The following is a 6,576-nucleotide window of genomic DNA, read 5'->3' as shown; positions in this document are numbered from 1 at the left end:
GTAGCAGCCGTGTTAGTCTGTATTCGCAAAAAGAAAAGGAGTACTTGTGGCACCTTAGAGACTAACAAATTTATTTGAGCATAAGCTTTCGTGAGCTACAGCTCACTTCATCGGAGGCATGCAGTGGACAATACAGTGGGGAGATTTATATACACAGAGAACATGAAACAATGGGTGTTACCATACGCACTGTAACAAGAGTGATCAGGTAAGGTGAGCTATTACCAGCAGGGGGGTGGGGGGAACCTTTTGTAGTGATAATCAAGGTGGGCCATTTCCAGCAGTTGATAAGAATGTGTGAGGAACAGTACAGGGGTGGGGGGGTGGGAATAAACATGGGGAAATAGTTTTACTTTGTGTAATGACACATCCACTCCCAGTCTTTATTAAAAGGTTCCTCTCCCTCCCCCCCTCCTGCTGGTAAGAGCTCACCTTACCTGATCACTCTCCTTGCAGTGTGTATGGTAACACCCATTGTTTCATGTTCTCTATGTATATAAATCTCCCCACTGTATTGTCCACTGAATGCATCCGATGAAGTGAGCTGTAGCTCACGAAAGCTTATGCTCTAATAAATTTGTTAGTCTCTAAGGTAACACAAGTACTCCTCTACCTACTGTTCGAGAGGCACAGGTGTTCCCTAGCACACTGTGTGTCCCAGAACACCCCTCATCCAGTTATTGCCCCACTCTGCAAACTGCCTTTGGATAGAGTTCAACCTCGCTGCCCATTCAGAGCTGGGCTTCTCAAATGGCAGGGTCTCTCTAGCTAGGGCTTTATCACCCCCACCCCAAATGACAAAATTCAGATCTGACTTAATGACAAGGAAATAAGGAGTGCTTGGAACTGGGGATTTGCTTTTTGCTCCTCTGTGTGTCACAACTTTATTTACTTGTTCAAGAATAGGGAAAAAACAGTTACTCATCTTCTCATAGCTGTTGTCCTTTGAAATATGTCCTTCACATCAATTCCACACACCATGTGCACAGTCATCTGAAACCTTTTCCCTTAGCAACTCCTGTCAGGTCAGTTAGGAAGCCACCTGGAATGGCACCTTAATGGCACTCAATATAGGACCCTACTGACCCAACTGCCCCCCCCCCCTTCAAATTCTTCTTGACAGCTACTCCAACCAAGGGGATCGGGGCAGTGAGGCGCTGCTCACAGCAGTATGAGAATGAGAACCTTTTCCACGTAGCTAGGTAAGTGGCTCCAGTAGGTGGTTTCCTGCTACCACGCAGTACTTCCCTCACCTGTTCTGAGCACTAGAGCTCCATGGGGTTTAACCATGAAGCTTCCAAGCCATGAGGTGGAGGGACTGGAGGTCGGGGTGAAGAAGGTGACGTACAGATGGATGGACCACTTGTGGTTGCAAAATGACCTGCTGAAGTGGTCTGCAAGCTCGTTCCATACTCCTGGGAGCTAGGACGCCTCCAGGTGAATGGACTGGGCCAGACAATTCTTAAAGCTGGAGAGCTTCCTGACAGAGAGGGGAGGAGTGGGCTCCACCCTCCTGGTTTACGTAAAACATGGCAGTTGTTGGTCATCACCACCATGCACTGCCCCTGCATTCTGGTCAGGAAAGTCTGGCAGGCTAGTCGCACTGCTCTGAGCTCCTTGATGTCGATATGAAGCGAGAGCTTGATCTGTGACCAGCGACCCTGCATCTGTAGGTCTCCTGGGTGGACCCCCCCCAGCTGAGAGCAGATGCAGCCGTTACCAGGGTCATGAAGGGATGAGGAGTGCTGAAAGGGACTCCTTCGCAAACCATGCAAGAAGTTAGTCACCACTAAAGGGATTTTAGAATTAGCTCTGGTACTGTCACTCCGGAATCCAAACTGTTCCAGCCTGGATAAGTTGAGGATAAGCCTCAGCCTCCTGTGTCTGACCACATAGGTGCAGGCTGCCATGTGCCCAAGGAGACTCAGACAGCCCCTTGCAGTTGTGGTGGGGTATTGCCTGTCATTGTTTGAAATCTGGACTCTAGCAGGATTACTCTCGCCTGCACAGAGTCCAGCACCACCCCAATGAATTCTATTCTCTGGGTAGGGGACAGCGTTGACTTGTCTACACTGGGGAGTCCTAGTCTCTCAAAAGTGTCTCTGACCCAACTGGACTTGGTACTCCACCTGCTCCCTGGAGTGCCCCCGCAGCAGCCAGTTGTTGAGGTAGGGATATACCTGTACCTGTCTCTTGCGGAGAAAAGCCATGACAACCGACATGTACTTGGTGAACACTCGGGGGGCCGTCGACAGACCGCACGGGAGCACCATGAATTGATAGTGTTTGTGGTCAACCACAAACCTCAGGAAACGCCTGTGGGCCGGATGAATGGCAATGTGAAAGTATGCATCTTTCATATCAAGGGCGGCGTACAAGTCTCCTGGATCCAGAGAAAGTATGATCATGCTCAGGGAGACCACGTGGAACTTCAACATCACCATAGGTCTCATAGGTCTAAAATGGGTCCGAGACCCCCATTTGCCTTGGGGATAAGGAAGTATCAGGAGTGGAATCCCTTGCCCCTTAGCTCCTGCGGAACCTCCTCCACTGCCCCTATGGCAAGGAGCGATTGCACCACCTGCATAAGGAGTTGCTTGGAGAAAGGTCCCTGAAGAGGGATGGGGAAGGGGGGTCGGAGGGAGGGGATTAGCAGAACTGGAGAGAATATCCCACTCCTACCCTCTGGAGCATCCAGTGGTCCGATGTTATTTGTGACTAAGCACAGTAGAAGTGGGACAGATGATTCAGGAAGCACGGGGAAACATCTGGTAAAGTGGCTGGTACACTGCCTTCAGGCGGACTTTCAAAATCCTTGCTTGGAGCCCAACGATGGCTTGGTGGGGCCCTGTCCCTGCTCTGAAGGCAGGTTTGAAGGCTTGAAGCTGTTATACTTACCCCTATGGCAGTAGGAGTCCTGCCTCGGGCAAGGCTGATTAAGCCCCAGCAACAGCAACACATGACTTATGAGGAGAGGCTGAGGGAACTGGGATTGTTTAGTCTGCAGAAGAGACGAATGAGGGGGGATTTGATAGCTGCTTTCAACTACCTGAGAGGTGGTTCGAGAGAGGATGGTTCTAGACTATTCTCAGTGGTAGAAGAGGACAGGACAAGGAGTAATGGTCTCAAGTTGCAGTGGGGGAGGTTTAGGTTGGATATTAGGAAAAACTTTTTCACTAAGAGGGTGGTGAAACACTGGAATGCGTTACCTAGGGAGGTAGTAGAATCTCCTTCCTTAGAAGTTTTTAAGGTCAGGCTTGACAAAGCCCTGGCTGGGATGATTTAATTGGGGATTGGTCCTGTTTGAGCAGGGGGTTGGACTAGATGACCTCCTGAAGTCCCTTCCAACCCTGATATTCTATGATTCTATGAACAGCAGCAGTAAGTGTTTGCGCTGGGTAGCAGGCATGTGCATCCCCAGCAACGTCATAGTTGCCCTCAAGTCTTTAAGGCTATGCAGCCTAGGGTCTGTTTGGTCCAAAAACAGCCCTGTGCCCTCAAAGGGTCTGTTGAACTTCCGGGGGTTAGCGGGAAGCTTGGAGTCACAAGGTCCTCATGACCACCCCAGGGAACATGGTATGGGCCGCTGAGTCAGCCAGCTCAAGGGAGGTCCTCACTATCGCTTCCCCCTCCTCAACAGCGGCTGAAAATTCCAACCTTAACTCAGTGGGGAGCAATTCCTTATACTTGATCATAGACTACCAAGAATTAAAGTTATACATGCTGAGGACGCCTCCAGCAGTATAGACCTTCCTTCAATAATAGGTCCATGCGTTTAGCCTCCTTAGACTTCGGGGCCAGTGCCTGTTGCCCCGACACTCCTTCTGATTTATTGCCAAGACCACTTGGTAGCAAGGGTGTGGGTGTGAGACTAGGTATTCATAGCCCTTGGAAGGGATAAAGTATTTCTTCTCAACTCCTCTGGCGGTGCGTAGGATGGAGGCTGGTGTCTGCCACTGGGTCTTATTAGTGCTTTGGATGGTCTTTATTAATGGCAGCGCCACCCAGGAAGGCCCTTCTGGGGCAAGAATGTCCACCATTGTGTCCTCTGCCTCAACCACTTCCTCCGCGTGCAGGCCCGCGTTGCGGACAATGCAGTGGAGTAGGTCTTGGTGTTCTCTGTGGTCAATGGGCAGGGGCCCTATGGCTGACACTCCTGCTACCACCTCATCGGGTGAGGAAGATGAGGTCACCAGCAGTGGTACAGGGTCCTCCTGGCCCTCGAGCAGCCTGGGTTGCTCTTGGACTACACCAGGCTCCATCACTGGCTCCTCAGGGGCTGATGTCTTGTGAGGTGCCGGCAGGTTTTGGGCAGGTTTCATGCCCACCTCCTCAGTCTGTGGGGTTGGCCTGGAGGGAGCCTCGTCAGCTCCCTGCGTAGCAGGTCTATCCTTAGGTGACTGGGAAGGAGTGCGTCCAGAGGTCACTGATCTAGATCCTCTGGAAGGAGTACCCTGGGCCTGATGGTAAGCCCAGGGGGTCCAAAAATGCCATTGTGTGGGAGGTTGACACTGTGGCTGCCAAGCCACACGCATGTCCCTTCGGCACCTGGAGTCTCTATCAGACTCTGAAGAGCCCGAGGACGAAAACCCCATCGGTGCCGAGACCCCATGGGTCAGCCATCGGTGCTGCAACGATCTTGCCGATGACCAGTGCCAACGGTCTGGTGAGGGAGACTGGTGCTGCCTTTCTGGTGCCAGCAATCAGCTTGCTGGTGCCACTTGTGCGAGCATTCTGGACTGGTGCCGATGCATGCTCAGTGCTGGGGAGATGGAGCACCGTGCCCCCAGTGCCAGATGTGTTCCCGCTGATCACAGCGCTGGGGAATGATGTGGCTATGGTGATCGGGAGCGGTTCCAGGCATGCCAGTCCAGTGACTGAGAGCGCTGCATCATTGCGGGCTTGGCTCTGGACAGTGTCGGTGTCACCAGTACCGGAGACTTGTACTGCAGCATGCCCCAGAGCCCTGAAAGTGGTGAGGAGATGGGAACCATCCTGCTCACACCCTCTATAGCAGTGTTTTTCAAAGTTCAGGTCATGACCCAGTCCTGGGTCATGGCATGTAAGGCACTGGGTCACCTTGCTGAGAACCCAGGGACCCTAACGGTTAAAAGTCCCGTCGGCAGTGCTGCCTGGCTAAGGCAGGTTGGTCCCTACCTGTTCTGACACTGCGCTGCGCCCCAGAAGCGGCCAGCAACAGATCCAGCTTCTAGGCAGAGAGACCACAGCTCCGGGTGCTGCCCCTGCCCCAAGCACCAGCTCCATATTCCCATTGGCTGGTTCCCAGCCATTGGGAGCTGGAGGGGAGGGGTGGTGCCTGTGGGCAAGAAGGACCTAGAAGCAGGACCTGTTGCTGGCCGCTTCTGGGGTGCAATGCAGTCTGCAGTGCCAGGACAGGCAGGAATCCTGCCTCTGTACCCCGGCTACACCACTGATCAGGAGCTGCCAGGATTAAGTCCATGTCCCCAACCCCACACCCCTGCCCTGAGCCCCACCCCAACCTGGAACCCCTTCCTGCACCCCCATACCCCTCATCCCCATCCCAGAGCCCACACCCCCATCCCAGAACCCTGACCCCCTCCCACACCCCCTGCCCAGAGCCCCCTGCCACACCCTGAACCCCTCATTCCTGGCACCACCCCACAACCCTCATCCCAACCCTCTGCCCCAGCCCCTCCCACACCCCAAACCCCTCATCCCCCGCTTCCTGGGGTCACGGGCATCAATTTTCTTCAAGTGTGTCCCCAGAAAAAAATTTGAAAACCACTGCTCTATAGCAACTAACTAACTATAACTACACTAATACTACAAAACAATAAACCGACAAGAATAAGTAACTAGGCTAAGGGAGCACTTGCAAAGCAAGCGAGAGACTGTTCCAATACTGCCACGAAAGGGAAGAAGAAACTGAAGGGGTTGTTAGGGTCCTATATTGGTGCCACTCGAAGGGGCTCCCTAGCTGACCTGACAGGAGCTGCTAAGGGAAAAGGTTTCCGACAACAGTGCACATGGCACACGCCCACCTGATTGGAATAGATGTGAACAAGCACTTGAAGAAAAAAAAATTTTCAGTTTCTGTAATATTGCAGATATCAAAACTAACTCAGCCCCTCACACTATCAGACTGAAAGTACATTCCATTTAAAAACTATCGAGGCAAACAACATGCAAATGGAGAAGCATCAACCACATTAGTTTGTATTAATTTACAGAAGGCATAAGTGCAGTTTCTGCTAGAGATACATGAAGCCTCAGGCCTAACATTGTTAGTTTTTGTATTGCTTCTTAATGTAGTAAATAATAAACACGTGAGAAATGTACTGGGCCAAGTACAATTTACTAGTTTCAGATAAGTCAGTCTTATCTTGTAATCTCTTCAAATCAGGGAGTTTTCATATATGTTTGGACAGCTCCTATTTTATAGGTGATAGCCACAAGGACCCAAGAAATTCACACCAGGGTGAGAGTACCATATATTTTCTATAATGAAAGACCAGCAGGGGTTTCTGTGCTTTTATTGCTAGTCATATTTATCTACACCTGCAAATCCTCTTAATGGAAACAGCTTATACCAGC

This window comes from Eretmochelys imbricata, chromosome 1 (genome assembly GCF_965152235.1).
Source record: "Eretmochelys imbricata isolate rEreImb1 chromosome 1, rEreImb1.hap1, whole genome shotgun sequence".
Classification (NCBI taxonomy): domain Eukaryota; kingdom Metazoa; phylum Chordata; order Testudines; family Cheloniidae; genus Eretmochelys; species Eretmochelys imbricata.
This window is presented reverse-complemented; position numbering follows the sequence as displayed.